Raw genomic sequence first — 25,799 nt, 5'->3', positions numbered from 1 at the left:
CTTAATCAGATTTGGGTTAAAGTTGAATTCAAGTATGGTCGGATACAAATCAAACTTAGGTCGAGTCAAATTTAGGTCGAGTAATATCAAGTTAAAATGAACTTCGGTCCGGATTTTATCGGGTTTATTTGGATCAAATTGGATTTATTTAACTTTAGATCGGGTCATTTCGAATTCGATTATCGGTTCAAATCAATTCAGTTCCAGTTAAAATTTGAATCTGATTACTTCGATTATTAGTTCATTCTCATCAGTTAGAATAATTACTTTAGTTTCGGCTTTGGTCGAATAATTTGAATTCGGGTCAATCTCAGTTCAAGTTGTTTTAGGAATATCAGAATATATGTCAATATCTCATGTCATTTTTGTTACTGGAGATTTTTATTCATATATAGGATATGTTCTCTTCAGCTTAATTTTAGTTCAGTTCAGTTCAATTTCTATTTTCCCTTTCTCATATACAATTCATTTCAGCTCTATTCAGTTCAATTCAGTTCAGCTCTATTCAGTCCAATTCAGTTCATTTCAATTCAATTCAGCTCAATTCAGTTCAGAACAGGCCCATAGTCTGTATCATTTTGTGGGTTTCGTTTAATTAAATTTTGTATTGGCTAATTAGAATTATTATAAGATTGACAACTCAAGTCATTACAAAAACGCTATTCATCACCTTAATTGGGTGATTATCACATCATTGTAAAATGACTTTTTCCTTACCGTTTTTTGTTTATCGTCGTCTTTGTAGCTATTTATCATCGTCAATTCAATGGCAAGTTGATTAATAGAAGTATCAAGATTGTTGATTATATATTAGCATCTAAATCGTGATTAAGAATACAAGATTTCAAATTTTAGTAATGTTTGAATTTTGTTATTGTTAATGAAGTTATAGCCCTTCATATTTCGTAATAATCACAACACATTTATTTTACGTTGGTTTTATAATAATTCTAACACCTGAACACCAAAAAATAATAATTCTAACACCTTATTTAATAAGGACGCATTACTATTGTATGCGTCGTTTGAAGTGCGCCTACGTTAAAAGCATATTGTGAATATGCATGGCACTCATAGGAAGTGGGAATTAACATATACGATTGAGGACACGATTAAGGACAAGGAAAGTAGGGAGCCGCCAACAAGTTTTTAAGAAACTTGTAAACCGTTCACAAATAATAAAAGGCAACCACGAATAAAGGACAACGATAGGCAACAATGATTGACCCGTGAAGGTTAAACCCCATTCATAATCCATGAGATTACTAACTCCATATGGTTCGGAACCACGAAAGGAGGATTGGGGATGATGGTACGAAGTGAGTCATGGAGTCACATTGGCCCGTATTGGTCTCTACTCGATTCTTATTCTGAAAAGTGATTCCTGCGATCTCAAAGGCATGCAATCAAAGATTCAATTTGCTCCAAACTGTTATTATGCAAAATTGTTGAATATTAATGCACACATTATTCTAAAATATTTGTGATCACTTGATTAAACAACAAGATTAAAAAGGAACCTAAACCAGTTGTCCAAATTATCTTATTAGTCGTGATTTTCAATTACATATTCCCTTTAACATGCAATATGGTGATCAACAAAATAATAATAGAATCAACATTAATATTGGAAGCAATTCAACAATAATAGTGTTAGTCAAATCAAATAATAATAATAATAATCATGATACTAGCAATATAAAATAAAATAAGAGTAATTAAATTAACTACTCACATTACGGCGTTCCTTTTAAATTGCTACATCATAAAATAAATTGTTTGTAACTTCAATAAAAAAAAAAAATCAAAATGAATTTAAATTAAATAAATGCAGAGTTGATTTGGTCCAAACCCTCAGTTATTTGTACCCTTCATGCCTTGGTTTAAGGATGGAACCTCGAGTTAAGTATGGACTCCTTGGAGTGCTTAAGGAAGAAATGATGTAATTAGAAATATAGGTTTAAGGCTTAGAATATGTGTGTGTGTGTGTGTGTGTGTGTGAGAGAGAGAGAGAGAGAGAGAGAGAGAGAGAGAGAGAGAGAATGATTTTTGGTGTAAAAGAGAGGAAGAGAGAATGATTTTGTGCCCCGAACTGCAGAAAGGAGGGGGGTATTTATAGGGAAAATGAGCTGAGGGAGCACACGGAACCCTAAAATGATAAAATCCCTAAAAAAAATTACACCGCGACACGACAGAGGGCACTGTGTCACGGTGCCCGGCACCGTCAGACGGGGGAAAATCCCGTGACACGGTGAACTACAGTGTCACGCGGGAAATAATTAGGGTACGGGGGATATAACGCGTGAAGGGTTTACGCGGAAAAGACACGAGAAAATTCGTGACACGGCAGTTTCCACCGTGGCACGGTACAGTACACCGTGTCACGGTATGGGAAAACGCGGAAATTACACGGAAAAAGCACATGACACGGTGAGAAATATAATATATCATTGGAAATCTTATCAAGTCTACTTTCCAACGCAATTAGAATCGGGTCAAAATGATTTGTAGATTTTAAGATATGGCCATTTTAGTAGAAGGGTGTCGGTTTTGGGCCGAGTTTAGTGTTTGCTCATATCTTTTTTGTTATAGCTCAGAATTGGGCTTATGATATATGGTTGGAAAGCTTATTTCAAGGCCTATCCAACCAAATAATAATTGGATCAAAGTTAAATAGCCATAAAATCAGTTCAGCTCGATTTTGTGATGTGGATACGAAAAGTGGAAAATAGGTTATGGTTTAGGAAATGAGCTAGAAATTGGATTGGTTTATGAAATATATTGGATAGAACATGGATTTAAGCCCTCCAAAGATTAAATACTCAACCCGACCAATAATAGCGGTGAAAGGTTGTTCATCATCGGATTTGGTTTTGGGGAGACATTTTCAGGTGTCTACAGAAGCCCCCACTTTGACTAAGTTTGTAGAAACGTCAGTTTCGAAAACGATAGTCAAAGTAGTCAATAGGGACGGAGAATGATTCAAGACATTCTGCTATCCTAAATCACTCTGTATACACCGATACCTGCAGAAAAATGTTAGTTCCATAGATAAAAGAGTAAAGGGATATAATGCGTATCTGACACCAATGTATCGGTGACAAATGAGTTTGGTAGCTTCCTATGCTTGAAGGAATCCACCGGATGATACTTTCCATGCTTGAGGAAAGTCGACAGATGATGTTGGCAGTTTTCTATGCTTGAAGAAACCCACCGGTTGAGATACTTTCCATGCTTGAGGAAAGTCGATAGATGACAATTTTCCGTGCTTGAGGAAAAACTTGTCTGATGATGAGATTGCAAGTCTTTGTGTATCGAGAACCTTGCGCCGTAAAATGATGGTGGTTCGATTGTCCCCGAACGTGGGTTGTAGTTGGTCCTCTTGTCCCCAGACGTGGGCTGTAAATGGTTCACTTGTCCCCGAACGTGGGCTATAAATGGTCCGCTTGTCCCCAGACGTGGGTTATAGATGGTCCGCTTGTCCCCAGACGTGGGTTGTAGATGGTCCACTTGTCTGTAGATGGTCCTCTTGTCCCCGGACGTGGACGTGGGCTGTGATTAAAACCTGCAAAATAAAATTTGCCAAGGGACTCGTATAGGACTATAATTGACTTGACCAACTGACTTGATCAAGTTTGACTTGACACGACATGACATGTATATAACTTGTGGTTGTGTGTGTATAAGTATGATTTAAATGTATGAGAAAACACAAGCAATCAACAATGCAAAAAGCAAAAAAATTTCGTCATTTTTGTCATGAGACGAGTGGAGGGTACCGACTTTCTCCTGAAAAAGAAAGACGTGAAAAATGAAATTTTATTTTCGAACTTCCCTCGATAAAATTTTTGAAAAAGTTTATGAACTTCCTCAAAAGAAAATAATGAAACAGGGAAGAAGTTTTGAACTTCCTTCTTGAGCAAGATGAAATGAATCGTATGGATTGAATTGCTTGTCTTGAAAATAATGTATGCATGATGCATGTTCTTAGGCCAAGAGGCTAAGGACAATTACATCATGTGACATGATAGATGAATGAACTTGGGTCATGGAGCTAAGCATCATATATATGGTATAAAGAAGCGATCTTGAACGTCACTTAGGTCTAGAAGCTAAGCACGTATATAGATGAAGTGATTATTGCATAATGAACGTTGCTTAGGTCAAGGAGCTAAGCACGATATGCTTTGTATGATAAAAAATCATTAACATATAATTGTTGCTCAACGCATTATGCGATGCGTGAAACAATGAATATTGCTCAGGTCAGGAAGCTAGGCAAGTATACAATGTTTCTTCTAATAAATGTTGTCTTGAAAGATGATGACATGCACAGTGTTGAAACAAGATTTCATGATAAAGGGTTCTTAAAGGGAAAGATGATATGGCTATGTATGTGTGAGTGAAGTGTGTGAAAGTGATACTAAGGTTGGTTGCAAAGGTTATGGTGATGGAAATAGATGTGAGAAGAGTCGAGATGGTGACTCTTTAGGCTGGGTAAGCTAAGTGATAAGGGTTCAAGCCCCCAAGTCTAGCTCTAAATGGGTAAGGATAAGCATTGGATATTCTTTGACTCGATCATGCATAGATATGAATATGAATGTGGTCGCACCTCAATGTGAGGTTGCCTACGTATCTTTTAGGAATCAGGCCGAACATAGCTCTAACCGAACTTTTCACAAGTGTATGTACACCTCAAAGAGGTCTTTCAAGGGTTGTAATGTGGTTAAAATGATGGTTTAAGGAAGAAAGGGGTAAAAGGCTCAAGACCCGAGAGAATCCCCTCGAGATGTGTAATTGTGTATTTGAAAATTTTGAATTCGCAAGTTTTATTTTTCACATTTTTTTTGCTTTGAATTTCTTTTCTTTCTTTTTTTTTTTCATTCTTTTGAATCAATGTAGGCAATCTCAGATTATGCGGTCCATCACTCACTTAGCATTCATGTTTCTCAGGCACGGTACCAAGCACTCGATGAGAGACGCAATTTGAGACGTGTTCATATCGAAGACATTGGAACACTTGCCTTTAGACATTGTTTTTTATTTACTTTTTCTTTTTCTTTTCTTTTTATTTGAACTTTCTTTCTTACTGTTACACAAATTGCACACCTTCCCATCCCAGGGTTAGGTGAATGTGGGTTGAATAAATGAGGCCAAACGTTAGACGAGGCTCAAAGTGGTTGATGAAGAAATGGATATGTGATAAAATGAAAATGGTTTAAGGGGAATGATAGGGTTGCAAAGGTGCCTCAAATCATTGATGTACCTTGTGTTTAGTTCGGCAATTGATTTTTCTTTTTATTTTTTTTTTGTATGAAAATTGCTATAATCGAGATATAAAGGAATAATGCTCATATTATTGATGGAAATGGTGAATAAGCTAACAAAATTATCAAATTATAGAAAAAGGAAATCTAAACACTAAACTTAGGGAGGGAAATCTATGCTAGACTTAAAAAGGGGGAAAGGGCCGGGAATAAAAAAAGATCATGAAATCTTGCACGAAGAGCTCGCCGCGCGCCTTGTCTTCATTGCTGCTTGTCACTTTTTACCACCTGGAGGGACTGGAAGTTTGTTGGCATCAACAAGATCCTGAATAGCATCCTTCAAATTCCAGCATTGTTCGGTAGAGTGACCCCTTCCTTGATGGAACTTGCAATGGGCGTTGGGGTTCCACTTGGCGCTCCTTTCTTAAGGTTTAGGCTCTGAAAATGGCCCAATAGGTGTGATCAAGCCTTGACCATAAAGACGATCAAAGGCCGCATCATAAGTCATTCCTAAAGGAGTGTAGGTTCTCCTTTTCTTGGGCAATGGAGAATTAAGAGCTAACACTTCATTGAGATCGACCTGACATACATTGTTGGTAGTACTTTCGGGCTTAGAAGACGAAGAAGAAGGAAGGTCGTTCTTCTTGTTTTTCCAAGTGTTGTTATTGTTACTACCAGCAGTCTTTATTAGCTCGTCTTCGATATTGATGCCAATATCATATACAGCTTCGAAAGTGTTCAATGGAAGAAATTTAAGATGTTGCTTGTACTTGTGAGTCAGATTTTGGATAAAGAGGCGAATCATCTCTTTTTCTTTGGGAGGATCTACCAAGAGTGCAGCTGTTTCCCTCCACCTGTTCAGATAGGCGGTGAAGCCTTCATTCTCTTTCTGTTTGAGAATGGAGAGTTCACGTTCAGAAGTTCTAGCTTGAATATTACACTTGTAACGATTCATGAAACTTTCGGTGACATCTTCCCAAGTTGCAATGTGTTTGGCATCTAGAGAATAAAACCATTGTTGACAAGCATGCTCTAAGGAGAGAGGGTACACCGTAGGGAAGAGTTTTACGTCCAGTCCCTTGAGAGCCATGGTTGCAGAGAACGTCTTCAAATGGAACATTGGGTTGTCAGTTAGCTTGAACTTGGGGATATCAGCAGTGGAGAACTTCTCAGGCAGTCCGTCCTTCATATCCAAAGGAGTGGGAGGCCGTTCCACATAGGTGAAATCCTCAGAAATCTTGCTCATTTGCTCTTTGATCTTGTCCATTGCACCCGTAGTAACATTGTTTTACTCTACTGTGTTGACTTTGGTAGTGAGCGTTTGCATCATGGCAATTGTTGCCTTGATGGACTTGTTGATATTCTCAATATCTTCCTTGGTGGCCATTGGAACAAACTGATAAGTGATGTATATATGGCGAAGTTTTCTTTGGACGCTCTTAGACCTAAGAGGTTGCTGCGGTAATGACTCGAACCGTACCAATCTACCCCTGCTCCTTGACCAAGTACTGTGAAATGACATAAATTCACTTAATTGTTTGACTCATTGCTCAAGATAAGAAAGGAAGAGGAAAAACAATAGTCATTTGAAAACAGGTGAGAAAAACCTCCACTCATCTTTTATTATGACGGAAAAAGGGTGCATGAACCTAGTATACATAAACGACATGGTGTATGACTCAAGTTGAAAAAAATAAAGAAAGTGTGTGGACTATACTTGACTCGAGAGTGATTAAGTGAGGTTATGGACGCGTGTTATGATCCTACGGCTAGACAGGATGTCAAATTGAATGTATGAACCACATAAGTATGCACAAAGACCAAAAAAAGAATAACAAGACACTTTTCCTGGGCACCGTGTCACGGTGCTGACTATCATGACACGATGCAGTCTACCGTTAGACGGTAGAAAGCGCCGTGTCACGGCACTTACATACCGTGGCGCGGCAGACCTGCTGTGACACGACGCACAATTCTAGGCTCGTTTTGTGACTTTTTCCAGATTTTAATCGATTTTAGGTCCGTACTAATTACTATGTGGAAATAAAAAACCTCGGTCATAGGTTAGTCCAAAAACAAATGCACAAACACATGTGGGTTAGCACCAAATAAACCATGTAGCATTTAGTCACGATGATGCAAAAATTTCTCAACCTAAGGTCAAGTTCTATGTTCGACTATGATCAAGCTTTTCGGTGTCAAAGGGTACCATGGTTAAGAGTTTGGACGCGTTAGCAAGTCAGCCTCCCTTGAGGGTGTATGCCAACGGGCGGCTCCGCGAGTTCGTGATGAAATCGAACTCGACTCCATGGTTTGGGTGGATTTAATAACTCGGATGAACCCTTATTGCCATGAGCGTTTTTGGGTTGATAGAGCTTAAATCCCCCGGGGCTAAGACGTATGTAGAACACATAAGTTTTTTCAGAAAAATCGAAGGAAGCCAATCGTGAAAAAGTAAAATAAAGCCATTGGAAAGATTTCAGGACTGCCGTGACACGACAGAATGTACCGTGTCACGGTGCTAACCACCGTGTGATGGTGGCTTGCCCCGTGACACGGCAGTTTGTGCCGTGGCGCGGCAGTGAGGAAATCTGACTAGTGCCTCCTTTTCTCTTCGTTCGCAATCAGGTTATCCAATTTTTCCTACGGTACAGACCTAATAGCGACGTTAAGACGTATTATGCAAAAATGCCAAATTAATCACAGGAATACGATTCAAGAATCTTTCAAGTCTCATCCATTCATCTTAATTAAATACCGATCACTCAAATCGATAATTAACCAAGAATCCTCCCCAGTGGAGTCGCCAAATTGTAGGCGTCGTTTGAAGTGCGCCTATGTTAAAAGCATGTTGTGAATATGCATGGCACTCATAGGAAGTGGGAATTAACATATACGATTAGGGACATGAATATGGTAAAGGAAAGTAGGGAGCCCCAACAGGTTTTTAAGGAACTTGTAAACCGTTCACGGATCATAAAAGGCAACCACGAATAACGGACAACAATAGGCAACAATGATTGACCCGTGAAGGTTACAACCCATTCATAATCCATGATATTAATAACTCCATATGGTTCGGAACCACGAAAGGAGGATTGGGGATGATGGTACGAAGTGAGTCACGGAGTCACATTCGCCCGTATTGGCCTATACTCGATCCTTATTGTGAAAAGTGATTCTTGCGATCTCAAAGACATGCAATCAAAGATTCAATTTGCTCCAAACTATTATTATGCTAAATTGGTTGAATATTAATGCACACATTATTCTAAAATATTTGTGATCACTTGATTCAACAACAAGATTAAAAAGGAACCTAAACCGGTTGTCCAAATTATCTTACTGGTCGTGATTTTCAATTACATATTCCCTTTAACATGCAATATGGTGATCAACAAAATGATAATAGAATCAACATTAATATTGGAAGCAATTTAACAATAATAGTGTTAGTCAAATCAAATAATAATAATAATCATGATACTAGCAATATAAAATAAGAGTAATTAAATTAACTACTCACATTACACGCGTTCCTTTTAAATTGGTACATCATGAATAAATTGTTAGTAACTTCAATAAAAAATAAATCAAAATGAATTTAAATTAAATAAATGCAGAGTTGATTTGGTCCAAACCCTCAGTTATTTGTACCTTTCCTGCCTTGGTTTAAGGACGGAACCTCGGGTTAAGTATGGACTCCTTAGAGTGCTTAAGGATGAAATGATGTAATTAGAAATATAGGTTTAAGGCTTAGAATATGAGAGAGAGAGAGAGAGAAAATGATTTTTGGTGTAAAAGAGAGGAAGAGAGAATGATTTTGTGCCCCGAACTGCAGAAAGGAGGGGGGTATTTATAGGGAAAATGAGCTGAGGGAGCACACAGAACCCTAAAATGATAAAAACCCTAAAAAAAATTGCATTGCGACACGGAAGAGGGCACCGTGTCACGGTGTCTGGCACCGACATACGGGGGAAAATCCCGTGACACGGTGGACTATAGTGTGACGCGGGAAATAATTAGGGTACGGGGGATAAAACGCGTGAAGGGTTTACGCGGAAAAGACACGAGAAAATTTCGTGACACGGCACATGTACCATGACACGGTAGTGTCCACCGTGGCACAGTACAATACACCGTTTCACGGTATGGGAAAACGCGGAAATTACACAGAAAAAGCACCATGACACGGGGAGAAATACCGTGTCACGGCAGCAGGTTCCTTGTCACAACAACTGGTACCGTGCCACGGTGGGATTTGATGCAAAAAGCTTCGAAAATAGCACCGTGACACGACGTGCAGTACTGTGTCACGGCACCAGGCACCGTCAGACGGGGCTCACTCCCGTGACACGGTGCTTTTGCACTATGCGCAGTGAATCCAGGTTTTTTACCCGTTTTTAAAATCATCATAACTTTTGATCCATAATTCTAAATAAGGCATATAATATATCATTGGAAATCTTATCAAGTCTACTTTCTAACCCAATTAGAATCAGGTAAAAATGATTTGTAGATTTTATGATATGGTCGTTTTAGTAGAAGGGTGCCGGTTTTGGGCCGAGTTTAGTGTTTGCTCATATCTTTTTTGCTATAGCTCGGAATTGGGCTTATGATATATAGTTGGAAAGCTTATTTCAAGGCCTATCCAAAAAAATAATAATTGGATCAAAATTATATAGCCATAAAATCAGTTCAGCTCGGTTTTGTGATGTGGATACGAAAAGTGGAAAATAGGTTATGGTTTAGGGAAATGAGCTAGAAATTGGATTGGTTTATGAAATATATTGGATAGAATATGGATTTAAGCCCTCCAAAGATTAAATACTCAACCCGACCAATAACAGCGGTGAAAGGTTGTTAATCATCGGGTTTGGTTTTGGGGAGACATTTTTTAGGTGTCTACAACTACAGAGTATTTTTTATTATTTCTCCTCCAATAACACTATCGACACAAGTATTTTATTATTTCTTACTCATATTAACAACCAAATATGGGTTAACAAAGGCTACTCGAGTTCAACTTACAATTAAAATAAGTTCTACTAAGTGTCAATAATGATTAAATGTAACTTGAGTTTCACGCGTAACTAAAATAAGTTTTAATAAAGGTTAACCGAATTCAAATAAATTACAGCTAAAATAAGCTATAATAAAGTCTAATAAGTTAAAGTCCGCTCTAATAAGGGTTTGCTCAATATACCTTATTTTCTTTTATTTCAAGACTATAAGTTCATATAATATCAGTTAATTTTAGATAAATTTATACAAACTCAGATTAGTTCAGATAAATTCAAGGTGGTTCAAATAAATTTAGATAAGTTCGGATAATTTCATATACATTAAAAAATGTTTAGATAAAATTTGAAATATTCAGATTAATTCAGATTATATGTGATAAATTTAGATAAGTTTTGATGAGTTCAGAATAATTTAAATAAATTAAAAAAAGTTTAGATAAATTAATATAAGTTCATATTATTTCATATAATTCTAGTATTTTCTTATAAATTCAAATAAGTTCAACTAACTTAAATAAAATCAGATAGGTTCACATTGATATGAGTTTATATAAATTCAGATACGTATATATAAATTCAGATTAATTTAGAATTGTTTATATAAATTTAGAAGTTCAATAAAGTTGAGATAAAGTCAGATTCGTCGAAATCTGGTTAATATAACACACCTTATCACATAAATATATCATATATACATTAATACATATTTATTTTATAAATTTCAAATTTTATATTTCTTCCGATTCTTTTTAGTTGACACGTTTCTTTAGTCACGTTTGCCAATGCACTTATTCAATCATTAATATCTTTAATTATCGATAAATAAAAATTATGAAAAGTTGATATTTTGAAAGTATATAACGTGACGAATCTAGTAAGATCCCACATGACTTTATTTTTCATTACGTATAAAGTACAAAACACGGTCAAAGGGAGGTGTGTAAATAGTGCTAAAGTCAAAACGTGTCAACTAAATAAAAATGGAGGTAGTACAATTTAGGAAGTATATTTCATGGTATAATGATAATTTAGGATTGTTTGACTTTAGAGTACTAAAATCATGGACTAATCTATCTATCTATAACCAATACTAAAATAGCAACCGCTAACATCATCTATCTTAAAATTAGACACATCATGTCATGTTGTCATTGAAAATTTTCCCTCCAAAACTATAAATGATGTCATCATTATAATTTTTTTTACTATTATTTTATTAATATTCTGATTAACTATATTATTAGAACAACTCCAATGGTTGTAGTTAGGGACTAGCTTGCAATTTCAATAATTCCCTAGCTAATAGCTTAACCATTGGAGCTTGAAAACTCAATTAGCTTGGCTAAGCAAATTAGCTTTGCCAAGCTAATTTGCTTGGAAATTAAACTTTCGAAAAAAAAATGCTCATTGCACCAATTAAGCTTTTTCCATGTATTTTCTATCCACCAACTACTACTAAGCTAATAGCTAGCCATTGGAGTTACATAAGCTTAAAAGCTTATGTGGCATGACAAACTAATTGTCAAACTAGCTTGTCATTGGAGTTGCACTTATCAGTATCAATTTCCTAAAAAAAATCTATTCTCTTGAATAATAAAGACACCTAAAAAGTCTCCCCAAAACCAAACCCGATGATGAACAACCTTTCACTGCCATTATTAATCGGGTTGAGTATTTAATCTTCGAAGTGCTTAAATCCATGTTCATTCCCAATATATTTCATAAACCAATCCAATTCCTAGCCCATTTCACCAAACCATAACTTATTTTCCTCTTTTCGTGCCTTTAAACCCAAAATAATTCATTTCGTGTCCCTTAAAATCATTCATTTCGTGTCCTTCTTATAAAAATGTTTAGACCAGTTTATTTTAGTCCATAATCTAGGTCAAATTATTAAATATTTTGATGGGGCTTGAAAAGAGCTTTCCAACAATATACTATAAGCCCAAATCCGAGTTATAACGAATAAGTTATGGCCAAAATACTAAACTGAATCCAAACTGAACCTAAGCCCACCTTACCTACGACCCAATGCTCATGTGGAGGGTCCAAAGGATTTAATCCCATTCCTAAACTAATTATGATTAATTGGAAGCTTTTATAAGTTTCTAAAATATCTTAATTATCCTTTTTGAAAAGATAAGATTAAAGACTTTAAAATTGAATAAAACTTTTCTTTTTGAAAGTCCTAATTATATTCGAATTGAAAGACGTTCAATGATAGTCAGATATTATTTTTGTGCTTCGTAGTTTTTATCTAAATGTTATATGGTTGGATAGGCCTTGAAATTATCTTTCTAATGATATATTATAATATTAATTTCGAGCTATAACGAAAAAGATATGAATGAAATACGAAACTCTATCCAAAACTAACACCGTCTCACTATTTCAGCCATATCTTTTATTCTACAAAATATTTTAATCTAATTCTAATTTTTTTTAGAACGTAGACTTCAATATCTTTCCAACGACATATTATTTATCTTATTCCGATTTTTGGATCAAAAGATATGATAAAAACAAAAACAGCAAAAACTGCTGTCTATCGAGTTTTATTCCGATTTAATTCGGATCTTATCCTAATTCTTCGACCCTTATTTTTTCCCTATAAATAGAGGTCATCACCCCTTTTTCAATCATCAACAAGCTTGATCATCAAATCATTCTCTCTTCCTCTCTTCTACACCAAAAATCATTCTCTTTCTCCCTACACCAAAAAAATCATTCTCTCCTCCCTCTTTAACCTAATTTCTAGCCTCCCTATCCTCTCATATTATTTTCCTTAAACACTCCAAGGAGTTCATACTTGACACGAGGTTCCGTCCTTAAACCAAGGCGTGAAAGGTACAAATAACTGAGGGTTTGGACCAAATCAACTCTACTTTTATTTAATTTAATTTTTATTTGATTTATTTTTTATTGAAGTTACTAACAATTTATTCATGATGTAGCAATTTAAAGGAACGCGCGGAATGTGAGTAAATAATTAATTTAATTACTTATTTTATTTTATATTGCTAGTATCATTATTATTATTATTATTATTATTATTATTATTATTATTATTATTATTATTATTATTATTATTATTATTATTATTATTATTTGATTTAACTAATGTTATTATTGTTATATTGCTTCCAATATTAATGTTTATTCTATTATTATTTATGATCATCGTATTGCATGTTAAAGGGAATATGTAATTGAAAATCACGACTAATAAGATAATTTGGACAACTGGTTTAAGTTCCTTTTTAATCTTGTTGTTTAATTAAGTGATCACTAATATTTTAGAATAATGTGTGCATTAATATTCAACCAATTTAGCATAATAATAGTTTGGAACAAATTGAATATTTTGTTTGTATGCCTTTGAGATCGCAGGAATACTTTTCACAATAAGAATTGAGTAGAGGCCAATACGGGCGAATGTGACTCCAGGACTCACTTCGTACCATCATCCCCGATCCTCCTTTCGTGTTCGGACCATATGGAGTTAGTAATCTCATGGATTATGAATGGGGTGTAACCTTCACGGGTCAATCGTTGTTGCCTTTCGTTGTCCCTTTTCGTGGTTGCCTTTTATGATCCGTGAACGGTTTACAAGTTCCTTAAAAACTTGTTGGCGACTCCCTACTTTTCTTGTCCCTAATCGTGTCCCTAATCGTATATGTCAATTCCCACTTCCTATGAGCGCCAAGCATATTCACACATGCTTTAACGTAGACGCGCTTCAAATGACACCTACAGGTACCCTTTCATCATTCGATTTTCTACAAGCTCTAAATTTTTATTTTTTATTTTTATATTTGATGCATTGTTTGTTTTAGAAAGTTTTTGTTTTTAATTTTGATATGAAAAATAAACAAATTTAGAAATTTAATTTGTTTAAATTGTGCATTGCACGAGACTAATCTAGTATATTGATCATTGTACCATCCCTATAATGTTGACTCCATTCAAACATTCTTATTGCTCTGCCTTATTTTTGTGGTATCTCAATCGTCCCTATAAATTAAAGTATTTATTGTACCAATTTATTACAATACCAATTAATCAATTATCACTCCTTTCTCTGACTCCCTTCTTTGTTCTCTCTACAAATTCTACAATTCACAACTTGGAATCTCTCACTCTGCTTTAAATGGTTGGTAAATAAATACTCCAATTTTTTTTTCTTTTTCCTAATTTGTTGTTCAAAATATAATTGTCACTTCTGTTGTTTTAGTGGATTGCATGCTTTGTAGTGGAATTTGGTATTTGTTCTTGGTTAGGGTCGGATTCTCCTATGCACTAAAGAATGTGAGGGGGTAATTCACTTAAATGCACCTACTTACCTTAGTGTGAAACTCTTAAACCATAGTATAATCAATGATTTATTTTTCTTCTAATAAAATTTGGTCCTACTTATATTGGAGTTGGTTAAGAGATATTAGTATATACGACTCCTTAGTTTTACATAATGTGATTATTGTCTTTGTAGTTTGATTATTCACAGAAAAGAGATATTTAGCCAATATATACTCCTATAATATTAAATGAATTTGCATGTGATGTGATAATTCAGGTAGCTTTATTAAATGAATGTGGAGTAAGATTAATTATTTGTATTGTACCTAACTATATTAATGAACAGATTCAATGCAATCTATGATAATTGTTTATGTTATTGAAACTTCTTAAACTAATTTATGCATTTATATTTACATATGTGGATGTCAATTCTCAAAATGTTAATTCTAAAAGAGCTGATAATGATTCTCTATTTTCTAAATCTATCGATGATGAACTTGTCACAAAAGATACACCTGATTCTAAAATTAGTAAGGGTACGCGTACATCATGGGTTTGGGAACACTACACTATCCATAAAGAGGTCTTTTATCTAAGTTTGGGAACATTGCACTAATGAGTACGTCTGTAACACCCTAATAATTCTCCTTTTTTTCCAAACCACTTAATTTAAATAAAATAGAGGAGAACCATTGGCATGTTATCGCCACGTGTTAAAACGTTAAGGCTTTATCAAAGTATCGCAGCAGAAAACCAAACATAAGTCTTTAAAATAACATAGTTTAGAAAACGAATAAGTCAAAGCTTACAAATTGGAACTATAAAGCCCCTTATTTAAAACCAATCAAAATCCAAAACATAAATGAAATATCAAAGCATAAATAAGTTCAACACAAGAATTGAATACTCTTGAGTGGTTTAAATAGTTATCGGTTTGATTCGGTTTTGGTTTATTCTTGAGTGGTTTTAATTAGGTTCGGGTTGTAAACAGTCTGGGTAGTAAACGGTTCGGTGCAAACAGGTTGCGGTTTGTTAATGGTTCGGTGTAAACGGTTTTTATCCCGGCTCAAACAGTTTCGGGTTGGAAACGGTTTCGGCTTAGTAACAGTTCGATTTTTTTTGGTTTGGTTTATAACTGGTTCGGTTCTTTTTCGTTTTAGTTTATAATGGGTTCGGTTCTTTTTTGGTTCAATTTATAACTGGTTGATCGGTTTCATTTCGAGCTTACTAAATTACGGTTCGGGTCGGTTTTCGGTTTCAAAAAATCAATTGTTTAGAATATGCATTTTGTTAGCTGTTTAGGCTAGTCAATATTCTGCCATTACATGTAGCAAATGTAGCAAACCATTAGCATATTCGTTCTATGCCTAACTTATAGCTAGTAACTCATGTATATATTCCTTGTTTTGATAATACAATACTCAAGGATTAGCTAACAAAGTGCTATTTCTAAGGGGAGTCATTATTAACTAAGATATATACAATTAATATGATAAGTATAGGGTCTCAAGAAAAATTGATAAGTATGGAATATATGCTAAATATATTCTAAGATTTCTAATACTTAATCCATATAATTACATAAAAAAGTGCACCAAAAAAAAATTATTATTACATACAGAAAAAGTTTGAAAACCATTCGATTTATAAGCAGTTTGGTTCATAAACGGGTCGGTTTATAAGCAGTTCGGTTTACAATAAGTTCGGTTTTTAAACGGTTCGGTACAAACGGGTAGCAGTTTGCTAACGGTTCGGTGTAAGCGGTTTGTATGCCAGTTCAAACGGTTTCGGGTTGGAAGCGGTTTTGGGTTAGATACGGTTTGATTCTTTTTCGGTTTGGTTTAGATTTGGTTCGCTTCGTTAACATGTTCGGTTCTTAAACGGTTTAACATTACTCGGATTGGTTCGGTTTCAGGTTTACTAAAATGCGGTTCGGGTCGGTTTTCGGTTTTAAAGAAACGGTTTTAATCGGTTCGGTTCTCATTTGGTCGGTTGGATTTGGGCAGTTAAACGGTTTTGGTTTGAAATTTGACAGTAGTACATATATACATATACATATACATATACATATACATATACATATACATACTGTAGACACCCAATTGTGGCTCCCCAAAACCAAACCCAGTGATGAATACCTTTCGCATCGAATGTTAATCGAATGAAGTGAAAGTGTGAAAAGCCTAGTGTTGCGGTAGTTTTTATTAAAAACTCTTTCTTTCTGTTTTCGAAAACCTGCTCTATTTATGAAAATAGCCAGTCCAATTTAATTAGGTCCATGACAAGGGTCCAATAATAGTGTAGATGGATTGGGCTCGAAAAGAGCTTTCCAACGATATATTATAAGCCCAATTCCGATGAAAAATGAGGAAGTTATGGCTGAAATACTAAATTGGGCCCGATTTGGTTCTTACATGCGGCCCAATGATCAAGAGGAGGGCCTATTATTATTTATCATTCCTAAAGCTATTATGATTGATTATAGTCTTCTAGAATTATCTAGAAGGTTCTCTTAAATCCTAATGGAATTAGGATTGAAAATTATATTTTAAAGAGTTTTATTTGGAATAAAATAAGTGTTTTATTTTTATAAATCTGATCTAAAAATTGTTTAACGCGGAGTCTAATTACTTAATTATATGAGGAAAAGGATTTCGTACAAAGCGCGTTTTATCTTTTAATTAGTGCCAATCGACAGAGTGCGTCACCAGTTTGTCGCCTGGGATGCAGCGCCTGGCACTGGTCCTGTCGCCTGGCGACGGTGCTAGCGTCTAGCCCTGAAGACAGATGACAGTTTTATTCCATGTTGAACTCTAAGTATTCTCTATCGTTTTTGGACTATTTTCCTATAAATAGGGTCCTTGGACCTCCGTTTTCAATCATCAACTCTCATCAAGAATTCCTTGATTCTCTCTCTCTCTCTTTCTAAACCAACCCTTTTGCAAACACAATTCCGCATTCACAAGATCTAGACACGTCTAGCCAAGTTCAAAGTTGCCTTTGCCCTAGACGTGAAAGGTTGATAATTTCTGAGGGTTTGGTCCCAAATCCAGTCTAAACTTTTTAACTCTTTCTTTCAATTATATAATTTAATTCTTTAATTTATTATTTTCATTGAAGTTTACTAACGCGTGTACTTTGTTATTAGAAAGAGGTACGAGGCTTCAAAGTAAGTAATTAGTTTACTCCCTATTATTTCGATGTAGAAAGCATGTTTAGATTTGATTAATTCCTAGTATCATGTTAGGATGTTATTAATGCTTTCTAGAATCATGTTTAGATGGCCTTTTCCTTCTTTCTAATAGCATGTTAGTACCATGTTAGGTTTAAAGCTTTGATCTTTATTGTTTAGTGACATGCTAGGGTTTGTTATTAATCTTGTTAGTATCATGCCTAGGATCTTGCTATTATTACTATGCTTTAGCGTTGATATGATTATGATTATTATTATGATTAAGATTGTTATAATGATGATTGTTAGTGTTGTTATTATTATTATTGATAATTATCATGTTGCTTGATATATATTATTGTTCTTGCTTGATCACGCCTTTTTTGCATGTTTAAAGGGAATTTGTACTTGAAATCATGCCTAATAAGATAATTAATAATTTGGTTTAGGCTAATATGATTTTAATTCAAATGATCGCCAATAATAGATTTGTTTGTGCATTAATATTCAACCAACATAGACTAAACATGTTTAGGGTTAAATCTAATGATTGCATGTTATTTAGAAAGCGCACAAGAATACGAGTAGAATAAAGTAGAGGCCTATTTTATAGGGCGGGTTCTTTCTCTTATAGATTGAACTCGTACCTATTGGAGTTGACGATCGCATGGATCGTTAAGGGGTGTAACCTTCACCCTGTGAACGGTTTACAAGTTCCTAAAACTTGTTGGCGACTCTTTTGCTCTAGCTTCCTTCCCTTTGGACGCCACCATACTTAAGTGTATGATCACAGTGGGGTTCAAGTCTGGGGTAATGCTAGAAATATTCACTACGCATACATACATACATATATATACGTATATGTATATATATATACACACACACACACACACACACACATATATATATATATATATATATATATATATATACATATGTATATACATACGTACATACATATATATACATACATATATACGTACATACATACGTATATATATGTATATAGGAAGAGGATCACGTGAAAACAAGACTAAATCTGAAAACTGAAAACGTTTCATCTGGACCGTTGATTGGCTCATCAAATCTAACGAGTGGGGATTTTTTGTCAATTACACACAAAACCTTTACTTTCTCTCTCCTCCTTCATTTTCATGCGTCATTTTATCACTCCTCTCTTTCTCTCTCCTAATTTCTCAATTCTTCAAGTCTTCATGCTACTACTTCAATTAACAGTTGTGATTGCTTCGATTCATTAACAAATTCGTTGCCATTATCGTCTTCAATCTATCAAGTGAGTAAATCATTTTTAATTTTGCTTTATTTGAGTAATTTAAATCAAATTGATTTTCCGATTTGAAATTTTTGAGTTTTGATTTGAATTTCAGTTTCGTCTGTGTAGTTTTGAGCTTCATTTGTGTAATTTTTTGAGTTATTTTTTGTTTGATTTTGTAATTTTCCCTTTTTTCAGGAATTCTTCGATTGTTAGTTTTTGAGCTAGCATGTTACTTTTAGCAAATCAAATTGATATTTTCGATTCGATTTTTTTGAGTTTAGACTTCAGTTTCAATTTTATAGGAGTTTTTTTGAGTTTTATTTTGTTTGATTGTGCTTGATTTTTAGTAAATTAGGTTTTTATGTGTATTGGTGATGATTTTGCTGCTAAATTTCGACTATGATATTGATAAATGGTCTGGAAATTTTGTTTGATAATGGTGTTGTATTGTCTTTGTTTATATTTTTATTTTGTCGATTATTTTTGACCGAAAAGCATGTTTGCTTGAATTTTGCGAGAGTTGAATTATTCATTTCTATTGAATTTGCAATTTGAGTGTTAACATTTGAGGTGTTACTTAGGTCTAAAATTAATCTTCTAATGAGTAAATTAGAAAATCATAGGAGTACATGTTTTTATTTTCTTAATCATAGGAGTACATGTTTAGTATTAATGGCAGGAGCTCCATAAGCCTTGCCTTATTATATGTTGTTGTTCGTTTCGTCGTCATACTCGTAAATTTTCATGGCTTTGCTCAACAATTGTACTATGTGCACTAGCATGGTCATATATGGTACTGTAAGAACATGGCAAGAGATGAGAACTTGCTGCACAATGATGTCCAAACAACAGTGAGTTTTCTTTTCATTTTTTTTTGACGGGAACAACAGTGAGTTTTACTAAGCTTGTTGCTGATTATAGCCTCTATACTAAGAAGGTGTTTGTAAGCCGATTTCTCTTTGGTTGTAGCATGGATTCGACCTACTATGGGTGTCACAAAGGTGAATGTGGATGCACATTTGGGCAGCAAATGGCAAAATATGTGGGCCTTGGTTTTTTTTCTTGTAATGAGAGGAGAGAGGTAACGACGTATGTCAAGAAGGTGGAATATGGAGGATGAAGAAGTCGTGGCAGCAAGGTATGGAATCCAAGTGGCTCGTAGATTGGGTGTTGCTTGACTATGGTTGGAGGTTATCATCAAAATTGATATAGTTATCTTGTTTTTATATAGTGACCTTTTATGTAAATGTGGTCAAAATTGATGTATAGTTGCACTATTTTTGTATATAGTGACCTTAATGCAAATGTGGTCAAAATTGATATAATTACCTTATTTTTGTATATAGTTACCTTAATGTATATAGTTACCTTATTTTTATATATAGTGACCTTTGTGTAAATGTGTCAAAATTGATAAAGTAACTTTATTTTTATATATAGTGACCTCTGTGCAAGCGTCGTCAAAATTGATATTGTTACCTTATTTTTATATATGAGTAAATACATGAGTAAATACATGAGTAAATATCGTCAAATTTAATATAACTTGATATGATTACCTTATTTTTGTATATAGTGACCTCTATGTAATTATCATCAAAAACTCAAAATTGATTTGGTTACGTTATTTTTATTTATAGTGACTCTATGTAAATGTCGTCAATTTAGATAAAATTACCTTAATTTAGTATATAGTGACCTTTAAAGCGATTGACATGATTATATATATATATATATATATATATATATATATATATATATATATATATATATATATATATATACATATATATACATGTATATATATGTATACACACACACACACACATACATATATATACACACATATACATATATATACATGTATACATATACATATATATACATTATACATATATATATACATTATACATTATACATATATGTATATATATGTATATGTACACATATACATATATATACATTATACACACACACACACACACACACACACACACACACACACACACACACACACACATATATATATATATATATATATAGAACCAATCCTATAATAGGAACTAGGAACAAATTTGGACCGTTAGATGTAAGAGAAGCAGCGCGTGAAACTAGGAACAAATTTGGACCGTTAGATGTAAGCAAAGCAGCGCGCGATCTAACTGCCTAAATTTGTTCAGACTAATTGAATGAGTCACGAAATTCAAGCGTCATTTTCTCTTTCCTGTCTCTCTCTCCTCCGCCATTTTCTCTTTCTTTTTTGCCAGTTTTAACTGCTCTAAACCTTCGAAAAACCGCCATAACCGTCAATTCAACTGCTTAATTTCACTATATAATTACAATTTTAAGTTCTACTGTCTACATTTTTCAGTTTCAAAACAAAAATTTTATAAAATTTTTAAAAATTGGCGAATATTGGGTATTACATCAAAACTTTGAAGTTCATACTCTTTCGTCTAATTTTGTTGCAATTTATTATTTATTTTTGTTTTGTTTTTTGCTTGATTATGTTAAATTTGAAGTAGCAGATGTTGAATCGGAGTAGTTCAAAGTTCAATTTTGGTAATATTAAGTTTGATTTTCTTGATAGTCAGGTATATTTAGAATTTTGTTTGTTTTTTTTCAAATTATGTTTGATTTACTTTTTCAATTCTGTTTAAATTTGTTGTAATTTAGTTTAAAACTGATAAGAAATTAATTCGAAGTTGATCAAAGGTTCTTTTATTTATTTATTTATTTTTTTTTACGAATTTTGACATAAATTTATATCAGTTTATTTTAACAAATTTTGGTATAAAAGTATAACAAAGTTTTTAAAAATGAATATTCTTAAAACTTTAGATCTGTTTATATTTATGAATTTGAGTAATTTTAGTTCTATTGCTACTAATTTAGAGTAATTTTGGTTAATTTGTGAGTAATTGTTGCTAATAGTAAAAAGAAGTCAAATAAAAGTTGATAAAAAGTAATTTAAAGTCACCAAAATAAAATCATAAGTTTGGAGTATTTTCCTTTGAGTTTATGTAGTTTGTTTTAATTTTGAAGGGATTATTTTTACAAGTAGATAGAAATTAGCTAATAGTAACTTTAAATTGATTAAAAGTTAATGACTTATTGTGAAATCTGTAGCTATTATGGCTTGTGTATAATCAAGAAATTGATGTGGTTTGTCTATTATGGCTTGCGTATTAATTAAACATGTATGTAATTTGTTCAAAAATTGTCCAAAGTTATTAGGAATGGATAATTGCTAAACCTAGAGGTTGAATACAACTAAAACAATCTGCACGTTTTCAATGAATTTGCAGTTGAGACCAATAGGTCCTAATTTGTATCTAGAGCCACTATAGTTTTATTAAGTTATGATAGTCTCATTACCTATTATGACTTGTGTATTATTTAAAAAATTGATTTGAATTATATATATATATATATATATATATATATATATATATATATATATATATATATATATATATATATATATATATATATATATATCAGGAAATATAAAACCAAAGAATATAAATAAAGTATGATTCATTTTTATTTTGAATTGCAAACAGATTAAAATGACGAAAACTACAAAGAAAAATGTTGCAAAAAAAAAAAACCTCCAACACAACCAGATGCAGCAAAGGAAAATCCTGCAGCAAAGAAGGCTGCTACAAGAAAAAAAGCTCCTATAGCCAAGAAATCTCCACTAGCCAAAAATTCTCCTACAGCCATAAAAGTTCTTGCAACACAGAAGAAATCTCCAAAGAAAGCATCAAATTCAAAGGAATCTCAAATTAAAGGTATAAAATCTTGAAGTACAATAATTATTTGATAAAGTAAATAGAAAAAGTTATAAAAGCTATAACACCCCGTCCTTATACAAATATTGGCGTTAGCGGAAATACGCTGTGACGGAGGTCACTTTGTCACTATCGAATGTTAACTTAAGTCTATGTGATCTACTTGGAGCATAGACATTGGATTTTAGTGTATTTAAACCTAAACGGGTCTAAATGTGGCAATTGAGGCTCAAGAAAGAAGAACGACTAAGCGAACAAAAGTTAGATAAACTTGAAATTACACGAAGCCAAGGGCAGAACAACCCTTATCGACAAATCCCAAAACGTATTCAAGCCAAACTCAGTTAAGAGAATCCACACAAACAATTCAAACAAGCCAAACCAAACCAAAGCATTCAAAAGTATAACTTAAGGTGGCCTAAGGCCTACTCAAACCCGGCCCAACGGCACATAACCTAACATCACTCTGCATCTGAAACAACCACAAAAATTCCACAATCAGTGGGGAGCAACTAGTAGTTCTCCCTCAAATCAGTAATAATAAGGTTTAGAAATTAAATTACAAGTAAGAAATCACTTACACTCAACCATACAAATCACGAAAATTATCTTTGAAAACAAAATCAAATAAACCAAACTGAAGCAAAATTTCATATAACCTCAAAAATATATATATACTTCATAAAATTTCATAATTCGTTCAAAAATCATTCAAACAGCAAAATTGGCATGGAGGGAACGCTAGTGGCCTCACAATCCACTTCCTAAGGTTTGTCATGACGAACCCCCGGTCATCTCGCAGAGACCGTGTCTAAGATTGGCCAACTCCCGGTTATGGGTAGATGCCTATAAGGTCTTACACACCCCTGGACGACAACAATTAACCCAGGTTGAGCTACCTAAGACTCTCAATCAAGGTATTTAACATGTTCATTAATCATCGGGAAGCAACTCGGCCTCACACCCAACTATGGCCCCACACACAATTCAAAATCAATAAAAATAGATAATATAATATTATATTTCACTATGAAATCTGCAGAGAAGCCTAAATGGTCTAACACTCAATTAAAACTGCATAAGAAAAATCATATTTCTTAAATTTAATTGAAACTCCAATTCAAAACACATTTAAACTTAATAACCACAAAAGGTATCATGTGAGTTCGGGAATATAATTAATTATCAGAATTCAACAATTAAGTGCATTCACAACTCTTGGCGAAGTAATGCTAAAGACAGTGTTATTCTTCTCTAAAGCATTACGACGTCGACAATACAATTACAACTCACACAATTCCAAACACACACATCAAAATATTTTACTTAAGGGGTTTCTAATACCCAAAAATTTACACATCACTTATTTAAAATATAAATTCAAATATATAATACTCACAATAAAAATTCCATAAATCATGCCAAAACAATTTAGGGGAATATCCTAACATGATGTTAATTCAAATTAGGCAATAAAATCAATCAAGATAATTAATTTAAGGCTTAAGGACACAAGATACACAAGCTGCCATGACAGATTAATGAATCAGAATACATGCTCGTATAAAAGGTAGAATTGCCTAAAAACATGGAATTTCACTATAATATAAGCTCATAACAATCCTAACATGATAATCGAGAAGATATATGTTCAATAAACCAAAATAACAAGAGTTTATCATGCCCTAAAATACTGCTACTCACACGTCCAAAACAGCACCGACAACACTACATTGGCTCACAATTTCAGTCATTTGGTGGCCTTAAACACCTCCGAATTTTACCCATAATATATCAAAACGATTGTAAAACAATCCTCTACAATAATATAAAATAAAATCGTTGAAATCAATGCTTAATCACGACCAGAAATCACTACAGAAACCCAAGTTTTACACGCAGACATCAGTCACGTACAACATGCTTGTAAGCCCCAAAATCATGTGATAACTTGATATAAACACATCAAAAACATCATAAAATAATTAGGGATTGATAGTAAACCAAACTAGGCATGAAATTCATGTGTTACAGACATAAAATAAGGCCAAGTCCATTCCAAAAACTGACATACTCACTACATACGAAAATTGAAACCATTCCTAACCCTAACATGATTTTAATCCTGTAATCAACTCTAAACATTAGAATTCCTAATCTAAGGGATTGTACTAGTTACCTTTGAAGCCTGACTTGATTAAAGACTTAGAAAAAGGAGCAGAAGACCCACGAAAATCCCCTTTGAAACCCACGAAAACCACACGCCCAAACAAGCCTTGTTTCTCCTTGATTCCCTTGCTTCAATGGAAATATTCCACCACGATTTTGTTGATAAATTACACAGCAAGAAGACCCTTCATTTACCCTTGATAGAACCTTTGAGGACCACAAAAATTTAGAGGAAGAGAGATGATTTTTGTGTAGCGTGTGAAAGGAGTGAAGATCATTGTTTTGTGAAGCCTTTTCGTACGTGAGAAAGGGAAGAGGAAGAGCAAGTGTTAAGGCATCATTAAGGGGGGTGTAATGAGGAGTAAATGGGAGGTTACTTAGGTTAGATAATATGTCTTTTAATCCCCCTATCAGCTGCGTGAGAAGAGAGGAAAATGGGCTCCCTTAAGCCCCTTAAATCAAGTCTCAATAACTAATGTAACATGATCCCTCTTTGGGCTCACTTAGGTGTAGGTTATTAGCTTATGAAGAAAACTTATTAGGCCCCTAATTACAGAAACCCGCTCGCCTATCACAAGGCCCAAGCACACCTATAACCTTCTAGTTTAAACAATAACAATTCGGTCAAAAACGAGGCAAGCGAAAGAAGTCGATTGTTTAAGAAATTGAATTCAAATTAGATTAACAATAAAATTTTAAATACTGAAATATAAATTATATATAATAAACTTAAGATAATGAAATGATTTATAACAAAATATAGATTAAAGGTAAATAGGAATGAAATTTTCTAGC

The 25,799-nt window shown here is 33.8% G+C and overlaps 1 long non-coding RNA gene across 1 annotated transcript; it reads left to right on the top strand.

The window, feature by feature from the left end:
• The first annotated feature begins 18,884 nt into the window (after positions 1–18,884).
• LOC145630762 (uncharacterized) lies at positions 18,885–20,448 on the top strand. The gene is made up of 2 exons (XR_014112236.1): positions 18,885–19,056; positions 20,008–20,448. It is a non-coding gene; the product is annotated as an uncharacterized LOC145630762 (long non-coding RNA).
• Positions 20,449–25,799: the final 5,351 nt, after the last annotated feature.

The sequence above is a fragment of the Chenopodium album genome, chromosome 5 (assembly GCF_948465745.1).
Source record: "Chenopodium album chromosome 5, dcCheAlbu1.1, whole genome shotgun sequence".
In the NCBI taxonomy this organism is placed as follows: domain Eukaryota; kingdom Viridiplantae; phylum Streptophyta; class Magnoliopsida; order Caryophyllales; family Amaranthaceae; genus Chenopodium; species Chenopodium album.
Note: the sequence above shows the minus strand (reverse complement) of the source record. Positions and strands in the feature narration are given on the sequence as shown.